Source organism: Meriones unguiculatus, chromosome 1, assembly GCF_030254825.1.
Source record: "Meriones unguiculatus strain TT.TT164.6M chromosome 1, Bangor_MerUng_6.1, whole genome shotgun sequence".
Lineage (NCBI taxonomy): Eukaryota > Metazoa > Chordata > Mammalia > Rodentia > Muridae > Meriones > Meriones unguiculatus.
The window spans coordinates 117,683,466-117,695,512 of record NC_083349.1 but is presented as its reverse complement, the minus strand read 5'-3'; the positions used below and the strand labels follow the sequence as shown (position 1 = coordinate 117,695,512).

Below are 12,047 nucleotides of genomic sequence, written 5' to 3'. Positions count from 1 at the left end.
TCAATGCACATCCCATCTGTCTTTCTAAACGAGGATTGATCATCTTACCCCATGTCCACTCTCTTGATTATCTTTTTTAGGTGTATAGATTTCATTATGTTTATCATATTTTATAGGTCTATAGAAGTGAGTATATACCGTGTTTTTCTTTTTCCTTCTGGGTACTTCACTCAGAATGATCTTTTCTAGATCCTACCATTTGCCTGCAAATTTCATGATTTCCTCCTTTTTGTTTGCTGAGTAGTATTCCATTATGTAAAAATACCACAATTTCTGTACCTATTCCTCTGTTGATGGACATCTGGGTTGTTTCCAGGTTCTGGCTATTACAAATAAAGCTGCTATAAATGTGGTTGAGCAAGTATCCCTTTTGTGTACTTGAGCAAAGTTTGGGCGTTTTCTCATTCTTTAAAGGGAATCCTGAGAGCAAACACGAAAACCGAAACATCCCCTATGCTATACAAAGAATTCTTCAAAATAAATACAAAGAATTCTTCAAAATAAATCAAAATGCTGACAACATAGTATTAAATGGACAAAGGTGATGAATGGAGAATTTACTAAAAAGGAAATATATGAAGGGCTCTGAACTACTCAGTCATGCGATAACTACATGGATGCTTACTCAAGGAAGTATGTAATTGTCTGGGATATAGAGCCTTATCAGTGTGTTACATTTCTGAGCTACCATGGGCATGAATAGTCATAAAATTATCCTTTATTATTGAGTGATAATATTTGCAAGGAATGTTGCTATAGTTGTATAATGTCTTCTGGTTTTAGAAGTCACTGATCTATGGTCTTAACCAGGAAAATACTGAAATTTTAAGGACAATTTTTTTGTTTGTTTTATTTTGTTCAAGTTTTTGAGACAAGGTTTCAAAAACAGTATAGCCCTGGCCATCCTGGAACTCACTCTGCAGACCGAGCTGTCCTTGAATTCTGCCTCTTGAGTGCTAGAATTGAAGATGTGCACCACCTCCACCCAGCCAACACTTTGTTTCTTAAAGACTTATTGAGTCATTTATTACGAGTCTTGTGTATGTCACTTGTGTGTCTCTTTGTTTGTAACACATCCATGTGCTTGCAAAAGCTAGAAGAGAACATCAGATCTCCTGTAGCTGGAGTTACAGTGGCATGAGCTAACTAAAATGACTTTCAGGAATTGAACACTGGTCCTCTGAAAGAGCAGCAAGAGTTCATAGATGTCATGCTGTCTCTCTCTCTCTCTCTCTCTCTCTCTTTCTTTCTTTCTTTCTTTCTTTCTTTCTTTCTTTCTTTCTTTCTTTCTTTCTTTCTTTCCCTCTCTGCCTCTAGATTTTTAAAAGACTAATGAGCCCTGAGAATATTCCTCTTTCTGTCTTCCAAGCACAGGATTACAAGGGGGCATCACCATGGCCAACTTTTTGTTGAATTCATGTCTAAATGCTTGCGCATAAGTCACAAGCTGATTGAACCATTCACCCAGCACTTCAGTTACATATTGAATCTCTACTGTGGTAGGTCATAAGATTACCATAGAGCTTATATCCAAGTAATTTTCATGGTGAGACTGGGAGTATTCTAAGCATTTCTGCCTTGCTTCTGAATACAAAGCTGCGATTCCTGTCTGGAGTCCAATCCTTTAAGGTAAATTTGAATCCCACTATCACTTGTCTAGTCTTGTCTTGTCTTGTCTTGTCTTGTCTTGTCTTGTCTTGTCTTTGATTTTTCTTCTCTCTCCTACCATCTCTCCCCTCCCTCTCCTCTCCCCTCTTCCTCTCCTTCTTCTTTCCTTCCCTCCCCTCTCCTCTCCCTCCCCTCTTCTCCCCTTTCCTTCCTCCTCTCTTCTCCTCTCCCCTCCTACCCTCTTCACTTCTTTTAACCTCCCCTCCCTTCCCCTCTCCTCTCCTCTCCTCTCCTCTCCTCTCCTCTCCTCTCCTCTCCTCTCCTCTCCTCTCCTTTCCTCTTTCCTTCCCTTTCCCCTCCCCTCCCTTCTCTTCCTCTCCCCTCCTCTATCCTCTTCTTCTCCTCTCCTGTCAATCTCTTCTCATCTCCTCTTTTCTTTCTTTTTTTTCCCTTTTTTCTTTTCTTTTCCCATTCATTACTCTTTGTCATGGTCTATGTTCCAGACAAGTTTGGTAACTTGTCACTCCCTATACAGGCCTTCACATTGTTCATCTCATTTTCTCCATCTGGGGATCACTTTATTTTGCCACCTTTGTCCCAGTGTTTTCAAGGACAATGACTCCTGCAAGCCATTGCTTCACCCTGATGAAAGTCTCTACTTCAGTGGTTCCAAGTCTTCTTAATGCTGTGACCCTTCAATACAGTTCCTCATGTTGTGGTGACCCCAGCCATAAAATTTTTTGTTTGCTTGATTTTTTTTTTTTTTGCTACTTCATAATTGTAACTTTGCTACTGTAATGAATCCTAATGTAAATGTATTATATTTCCGATGCTGTTAGCGGACCACTGTGAAAGATCAGTTGACCCCCAAAGGGGTCGTGACCCACAGTTTGAGAACCACAGTTCTACTTCTTGTCATCACCGGCTTTGCACTTAGTTGTACAGCATGTGCTTATTCTGGTTTTTCCTGGCCACATATATTTCATTGCTCTCTGTCTTTCTTAGGATAATAACTACTTCCTAGATGCACCTCCATCAGCCATCCACTACAGCACATCATAACTTGGGCAATGTGTGATCAATAAATAAGTTTATACAAGACCTAATACAAGATAACAGATGCAAAATCACCATAAAACAGATGGTGCCATGAACATGTGTCTGTCCAGGAATGAACCGCCTGCAGCTAACACGTGGCATCATCTCAAGAGAACCAAACATACATGTCACATCTGCTCTGTCTCGGGGAGCACTCCAGAGAAATGAGGAGAAAGAAGCAGCCTTCAAATAGACCACCTCCACCCACCTGTTATCCCTTGCAGGGCACATTCCCATAAGCTGTAATTTTTTTAGCCACAGGGCTGTGTCTGTCAACCTGGCTCATGTATTGATTTTATTTTTAGACACAATGAACCATAATCCTAGTACCTATTCTAAACTAAATTAGCATGTTTATTATTCTCCAATAAGAGCATCAGGCCACACATTACCCATTTACTTCTGCTGGAATGCTAAGTATAATGTTCCTTTTCAACCAACACCTGAAATAACTCATATTTAGAGTATATGGCTTCACATGAGGCACCTCAATTTGATCCTGTTAGATCCTCTTGCCTCCAGCTTATTTTAAACCATCAATGGCAGAGCCTCCAGTGTTTCATTGGCCCAAGACACAGTAGGTTTGCTTGGATAAAAGAGAGTCAAGCTGTGAATCACAGAGTTTCTGAGCCATTTTCTGTTCTATATATTTGATAGTCACTCCCTGCTGTTTTTTTCTTCTGTATTTCTAGTTGCATATACCAGATTTCTATTTGAAAATATAGTTTGTGCACTGGAGAATCTGTCATTTCAAATCTCACCCTTTATTTTTATTTCACAAGGGCTTGACCCTCATAACACCCACAGTGAACTCAGAGTGTCAGCACAACTTTGGGAAACTTCAGAATTTAAAGTCTGATTTTACTTATTTTCCTTTAGGCTTCTGTGGCTGCTGACTCCACCTAAAACCTCTCTCTTCTCTCTCTCTCTCTCTCTCTCTCAATTTAATTGATTTTTAAAATACAGAGAAGACAGAACATTCCAGTGAATGTTCTCAAACTGAAACTGAATTCACAAAATCAAATCTAGGAGCAGAGAATATCCATTACCCATGAAGTCAGCCAGGTACTTCCTGTCACTGCTTCCTCCCAGACAGAACCTCTGCTTTGGATTTAAGCAGCCTGGATGACTGCAGTATGCTTTTGATAAAATAGAGTGACACAATGTGCTTGCCCATTCAGCTCTGGCTCATTTCATTCAAGAACATATTTGTGAAACAGTTCTGTATTATTAGGCAAGGCTGTACATTTTTTGTTGTCATAATTATATAATGCTCTACTAGGTAAATAATACCATTTTCTTTTTTGTAAATTATTCATTTTTATCTTATTGCTATCCATTTGTTTTTCTATTTTTATCTTTCATTTATAAATAAATTGTGAATAATGAACTTTAAGTTTTGGAATTATAATTACAACATTTTTTTTCTGTTTCCTTTCTTCTGTCTAAGGTCTCCCATATGCTCTTCCTTACTCTCTTTCAAATGCATGGCCTTTTTTTTCATTAATTGCTACTGCATGGATATATGTACATGTTATATACTTATGTATTTCTAAATATAACCTGCTCATTCTCTATAATGTAACCTGTATGTATGTTTTCTGGGCTGACCCTTTGGCAATAGACATATTCAAAGGGTTTGTGTATGATTTAAACCTCAACCTGAATTTGAAATTTCATGATGGAGAGTGCTATTATATATGCCTTTTCCTTAGCATTATGTTTTTTTTGCCAATTAAATATCTTCTTTCATGGAATATATATTTGATTAACTTGTCCAGATTTCAGTTACATTATCAGTCATTCTCTTATTTCTAGGAAATAATTTCTCTTATTTATTTCCTAATGTGCGTGTGTGCTGTGAAGTACATTTGGAAGTCCAAAAGCAACTTGCAGAAGTGGTTTCTCTTCATCTTGTGGAGGCAGAGTCTCTTGTGTGTGCCTCCTATCTTGCCATTATACCTATCTTTTTAATGTGGCTCTCAGGAACTGAACTAAGGTAATCAGCTTGCAAGGTAATCAGTTTTACCTGCTGAGCTATTTTATCAGCCCCCACTGAAAGCCAATATTCTCCTGATTATTGATATGGACTTAGTGTCAATGTCCCTCAAAGGGTATGCATTAAAACTCTCCTCTCCACTGTGAAGATTAACATGATTAGTGTAAGGCTTTCATGGTGAGATTAATGTCCTTATCAAAGAGAAGTTGAGAGATCTTTATTTGCCATTTAGGGACACAAAGAGCAGCCCATCTACAAACCAGAAACATGACCCTCGCACATGCTGGAGGGGTTGTGGAGAAAGGGGAACCCTCCTCCACTGCTGGTGGGAATGTAAACTTGTATAACCACTCCAGAAAGCAATCTGGTGCTTTCTCAGACAACTAGGAATAGCGCTTCCTCAAGATCCAGCTATACCACTCTTAGGCATATACCCAAAAGAGTCTCAAGTACACAGTAAGGACATTTGCTCAACCATGTTTGTGGCAGCCTTCTTTGTAATAGCCAGAAGCTGGAAACAGCCCAAATGTTCCTCAGTGGAGGAATGGATGCACAAATTGTGGTATATCTACACAATGGAATAGTACTCAGAAATAAATAACAAGGAAATCATGAAATTTGCAGGTAAATGGTGGGATCTGGAAAAGATCATCCTGAGTGAGCTATCCCAGAAGCAGAAAGATGCACACTGTATATAGACATATAATATAGGATAAACCTACTAAAATCTGTACACCTAAAGAAACTAATCAAGAGGGAGGACTCCTGCTAAAATGCTCAATTCCTATCCAGAAAAGCAAAGAGGATGGACATCAGAAGAAGGAGAAAAGAGGGAATAAGTCAGGAGCCTGACATAGAGGACCTCTGAAAGGCTCTGCCTTGCAGACTATCAATGCAGATGCTGAGACTTATAGGCAACCTTTGGGCAGTGTGCCAGGAATCTTAGGAAAGAAGTGGAAAACAGTAAGATTTGGAGATGTCAGGAACTCCACAAGGAGAGCAACAGAACCAAAAAATCTGAGCAGAGGGGTCTTTCCTGAGACTGCTATTCCAACCAAGGACTATGCATGAGATAACCTAGCACCCCTGCACAGATGTAGCCATGGCAATTCAATATCCAAGTGGGTTCCATTGTAATAGGAAAGGGACTGTCTCTGACATGAACTGATTGGCCCACTCTTTGATCACCTCCCCTTGATGGGGGAGCAGCCTTACAAGGCTACAGAGGAAGACAATGCAGCCACTCCTGATGAGACCTAATTGACTAGGGTTTGAAGGAAGAAAAAGAAGACCTCCCCTATCAGTGGACTTGGGGAGGGACATGCACGCAGAGAGTGGAGGAAGTGAGGGATTGGGACTGGGGGAGGGAGGGAACCACAGGGGGGATACAAAGTGAATAAAGTGTAATTAATAAAGAATTTAAAAAAAAGACTCACAATCATTTTGTTAGTTTCCAGAATTGTAAGAAATTCATGTGTGCTTTCTAAGACAACCAGTGTATTGTACTATTGTTATAATAGCTCAAAATGGATGAAATACTGATAAATGACTTAACCATAGCTGTGCCATATATGACCCACCGAATGAAAAAAAATATGCAGACTTATTTACATGTATTTCAATAAGCAAATCTACTAAACAGAATCTAAAATATTATAATGATGGGAAATGACTACGAAGGCTTCTGAATGCACCTTCAGCTGCTGTACTTGCAATATATTTAACTGGTAAGAAAGAAAACCATCATTTAGTTCTCAGATCCTATTTTAATTAGAAAAGGTAAAGAGGTCTTTCACATTTTTTATTATTTTTCTTGTGTCTATGTTATACTTTAATAATGCTATTATTTTTAAATTCCCACATGGTGATTTTTGAACTAATTAATTCCTTCAGTATTTTACTTTATTCAATGAAATCTGCTTTCAGATGCCATTGTTTCAAAAAAAATATGTTGGAAGTTGGTCTGGTGCTATATATTTAATTGTTAATTATTGTTCCTCCAAGAACTGCTATACCCCAGATGAATATATTCTCACATACACCAAGGGATGCTGTATAACTTTTTCCTCCGAAATTATCCCAGATCAGCTAAATAAAATTGCCTACAACCTGGACTGGGTAAAAGAAAGATATGTGGAAGCGAAGTTTGCAGGCTTTGAGGGTTGGAGAAGGAGCAGGAGGAGAGAAGAAGAGAGGAAAAGGAGCAGGTTCCATGGGTTAGAAGCATGAACTAGAATCGCGTGATTGGGAGGAGCTTGCTCTGAGAAGTGTCATGATGAGGAGAAGCAGCCCAAATGGGAAACGTATACAAGTATTTCTGAGGGTGTTAGCTGGGAAGTAGACAAGATAGCTTAGAGGGTTAATATCTGCCCAGCTCCAGTGCTTTAAGGTTATTAAAAATCTAACAGGTCTCTGTGTCCATTTATTTTATCTAAAGCATGTTAAGAAATAACTGCCATCTTAATAATCACATGGCTCAATACTAAATATTAATAATCTTTGAACAGAAACATATGCTTCTAAAAGATTCTCTGGTTGTTTTAATTTGCCATGTTTGGAAAGCAAGCCACGCTGTCCAGGCATCAAACCCTTTTAAAGGAAGGAAATGTGTTCTGTTCTCTATGTCCTATTCTCTTTTGATAGCATTAAGTTGAATCTCACTCCTATTTATTCATTAAAGTTTATGAGTAAACTTATCCTTTTATTTAAAAGAGTTTAATACACTGGCAGTATTTTACTTATTTACTGTTTATTGCATAGGTAAATAATAGATGAAATACATTCTACAATAGCTAAATAAGATCTATTGATTTGTTTTTTAAAAAAGCATATCCATGGCTCTCTATTCTCCACTCAATGCTGATTATGATATTAGTCATAAAGTCAGATTAATAATGGCTTACCTTTCAGAGGACTTTTTTTTTTTGCTAGGACAAAAATCTACTGTGTGAAGAATTTAAATGGTTTATCTGCGTTTGTCAGTGGTGCAATCAATCTAAGCTTTCCCTTGACACACACTAATATACTTGTCCTTCTCAACTGCTTGGTTCACAGTTTAAGCAAAGATTTAATTTTTACCTGCTCTGTCATACTCTATAGAAAACTATGGGGATTTTCTCAGAATTTGAGGCAGACAGCAAAGTGTTGCTTCTTTTGTACCTGTTCTTCCAGGGAAAACAAATTAAATTAAATTACAACAAAATAAGTTAACTTTTATTTTCAATAAGCCTTAGCTCTGGAATCTGAAATATGTTTCTTCACCAAAAGAGCAAGAATGGACACATGCACATGTATTTCTGATTTTTATTTTGAGTAGACAAAGTGACTCCAGTACCACAATTTTGATTAGTTATTGAAGTCAACTATCTTCCTAATGACACACCTTCAAGAGAAATCTGTGGGATTTCATTAATTATATAATTTTGAAATATTCAATCCATGTGAATTCTGAGAAGTCATTCATTTTGGGAGAGACAGGCAAATACTAACATAGGAACAAATATACAAGTCTAATAAAAGTAATATACATTAAACAAGGACATCTTGAAATTTGCATGCAAATGAATGAGACTAGAAAATACCATCTCAAGTGAGGTAACCCAACCCCCAAAAGACATGCATGGTATGTACTCACTTATAAGTGGGTATTAGCAATAAAGGACAGGATAACCATGCTACTATGTACAGACCCAAAGAAGCTAAGATATAAGGTGGGCCCAAGGGAGGATGTTTGAATCTCATTCAGAAGGGGAAATAAAATAGGCATTGGAGATTGAGGGAAGGAAAAGAGATGGGGAGGGAAGCAGGGGTGATTAGGAGTAGGGAGAGCCAGGTGAGAGAAGGCTGAGTGAGAGAATGAAAATCAGAGATGAGGGGTGTCTCTGGAAGGTGCCAGAGACCTGGGATAAGGTCACCCTAGCTGAAACTCCTAGAAGCCGAGGATATGGAGTTTGAAGTGGCCACTTCCTGCAACCAGGCAGGACTGCCAATAGAAAGGTAAGGACACTAACCCACTCACAAAGCCTTCTGCCCCAAATTTTTCCTACCCACAATATGTGCAGGGACAAAGGTGGAGCAAAGATTGAGGGAATGGTCAACCAATGACTGGTCCTAGTTGAGATCCTCCCCATTCCCTGACTATTAATGATACTCTGCTATGCTTATAGACAGGAGCCTAGCATAACTTCTCTGAGAGGCTTCACCCAGCAGCTGATGTAAACAGATGCAGAGACCCACAGCCTAACATTAGACAGAGCTCAGGGAGTTCTATGGAAGAGTTGCAGGAATGACTGAGGGAGCTGGAGGGTAAAGGATACCACAAGAAGACCTATAGAGTCAACTAACTTAGGTTCATGGGGGCTCATAGAGACTGAACCACCAACCAAAGAACATGCATGGACTGGTCCTAGGCTCCTTACACATATGTAACAGATACGCAGCTTGGTCTCAATACGGATTCCCCCAACAACTGGAGTCAGGTCCCTCTCAGACTCTGATGCCTCCCTTTGAATCCTTTTTCCCTAACTGGGCTGACTTGTCTGGCTTCAGTGGGAAAGGATGTGCCTAGTTCTGCAACAATTAATGTGCCAGGATGGGTGAGTACCCATGGGGGACCTCTACCTTCTCTGGAGAGAGTGGCAAAAAGGGTGTGGAAGGGGAAGAATTAGAAGGGAAGAGGGGTGCTGCAATCAGGATGTAAAGTGAATAAATAATTTTAAAATATTCTTTCTGTTCTGTTAAGAAAAAAAATGATAAAAATTCACTATATACTCTCAGAATACAAGTGAGTTTCATATGATCTCCAAATTCAGTGCTTCCTATATTAAGCTGAGAAAACTATCAATAACTCTTTAATAACAGGAGTACATGGTCCACAGACACCAATTAAGCAGGGCTCACAGGGCCTCAAAGGGGCTCAGTTTTCACAGAGCATGCATGGGTCTGTGCTAAATCCTCTGCACATTATTTTATTGTCATTAGCTTGGTATTTTTGTGTGACTTCTAACAGTGGGATTGGGAGTGTCACTGACTCTTTGATCTGCTCTCAGGACCATTTTCCTCCTCATCGGTTGTCTCATACAGCCTTGATAAAAAGGTTTGTGCCTAGTTTATCGTATCTTGTTATGCTGTGCTCATGGATACCCCTGGTAGGCCTGCTACTTTCTGAAAACAGAAGAGTGGATCCAGAGGAAAGTAGAGGTGAGAAAGGCACTGGGAGGAGCTGACAGAGAGGGAACTGCAGTTGAGGTATATTGAAAACAACAAATAACAAACAAATTGTAAGTAACAAGTCAGACGATACCTCTGAATCACTATACAGATACTAGTGGAAAATATGCAGATAATAGATATTGATTTCTAAAGACGATGTATTCTGGGTATAGGCAACATGTGTTATCATTTCCTGCCCCCATCTTTTCACACTCTAGCAAGGTTCTTCTGAGAGAACATTTTATACAGTGTTATGATTCAATTACTCTAGCTCATCTCAACGAGTTTGTAAGTTTAATGTGTCTCTACAGAGAACACTTCTACAGACAAATGTTTAAAGGAACATTTGCAGCCTCAGGATGTATCAGTAGAAGCTCTACCATGAAACCCCAGACATATACTACAAGCAAGGCATCTGTTTTACTCAAGACCACAAAACCCCAGGCACACTATCTCCTAAGGGACAGAGATTTACTAAAAACCCTTTTGAATTTTTAATTATTTCCTTTTTTTTTTTCAAGCAGACCGCCTTTATGTGTTCAGGTCTGCTCCCATCATTTTTCTTTCATTCTTTTTTTGGTTTGTTTGTTTGCAAAATTCATTGATTTCTTTATAAAAACTGACCTGATAGTCAGTGCATATTTACATTTCAAAACATTACTCACTTTAATGAGAAAGAATTTAGGGAAAACCAGGAATAGCTTATAAACTCAGATTTATACAGAACACCAAGAATAATAAATAGACTTACTAAATTAAGAAACACAATTATAAAGCCATTGTTTTTCAAGCAGGAATCTATAGGAGTCTTATGATGTAAGAACTTACACAAAGTAGAAGATAATTACAATTAAGTCCAAACTTGCAGGATTCTATTGTGAAGGACTGAATACTTTTTTAATTTCTAGATTGTTCTAGGTTAGTATGATCCAGCTATGTTTCCTCTGTTTTGAATTGTTCCTCTTCATTTGTATTGGCAGAAGGACCATCGTGTGGACCATCTGTAGTGTCTGTGATTAATCCATTTGACTCTTCTTGATCCTCACCAATACTGCTCTCTTCAACTGTCTGTGACCAGGAGGTACTCATTAACATGCCACCTTCTAGGGACTGGTTATTACTCAGTAGCTTTGCCTTCCTCCTTTCTAAGGCCAGCTGTTTATTTCTCTCAGTTCTCTGTTGCTGCTCTTCTGTTAGGCTTCTACTTGATTCAGAAGTCAACTTCTTGCTGTCAGATGAACTTGCCACAAAGGAATCAAATCCAGCAGCAGCTGCATCCTGGCTATTAGTTTCCTCAACTTCATCATTATTGTTAACAAAATCTTCACGTACAATAGGGAGATCAAGTCGAATTCATTTTAAACAGGTCTGAACCTCCTTTTTTTCCCTTAGGTTTTCAGTTCTGTCAATAAAATCTTCAAATTGTAGTTTGGGGAATAGCCTATGTGCCCAGTGCTCCATGTGCCTGACTAGCATTTTCAAGTCTGTAGTTTCATGACCTTTGCCCTTGAATTTTGTCTTATTAAATACACGCCTTAAGGCTGGAATCCCTCTCTCTGAAGTTAATCTAGCAGTATCTAGCCTAGGTAGATTCCTTTTAACTGTTCTCTTGGGCAGTACAGGAACTGGTGCTCCACTCCCCGATTCTTCATCAGATTCAGCTTCTGTAAGATCTCTCTCTGGAGAGGCTAGATGTGGGAAGGGAGGAAAACTTTCATCTTCTACACTTTCATAATTTGGTATTTCAAACAAACCATTCTCTTCTTGCTCTAACATCTAATCCAATGGCAGATGCCCCATAATTTTTCAATAATGACTGAAAACGAAGTTTATATATAGATCACAGAGATAAAGCCCAGAAATTATCAGTCAGCAGAATGAAAATATCAAGTTTTTAGAGACTTGATATTCTAAGACTTTTTCCAGTTGTGTGTATTACCACACAACAAAATACCAAACTCTGAGGAGAATAAATAGGTTTAAAATTTTCTCTTTAGTCAATTTAAGTCCAGAGAAAACATTGCCATGTTCTTGCCTCATTCTGGGGAATCTGTAGGGAACACCCTTAGGAAAATTGCAAACTGAGTGGCATATTCTGTAAACGATGGTTCCCAGAAATGGGCTGAATGGT

The 12,047-nt window shown here is 38.7% G+C and overlaps 1 pseudogene; it reads right to left on the bottom strand.

Annotated features, from left to right (window-relative positions):
• Positions 1 to 10,813: 10,813 nt before the first annotated feature.
• Positions 10,814 to 11,692, bottom strand: LOC110563793 (TIMELESS-interacting protein-like; annotated as a pseudogene).
• Positions 11,693 to 12,047: the final 355 nt, after the last annotated feature.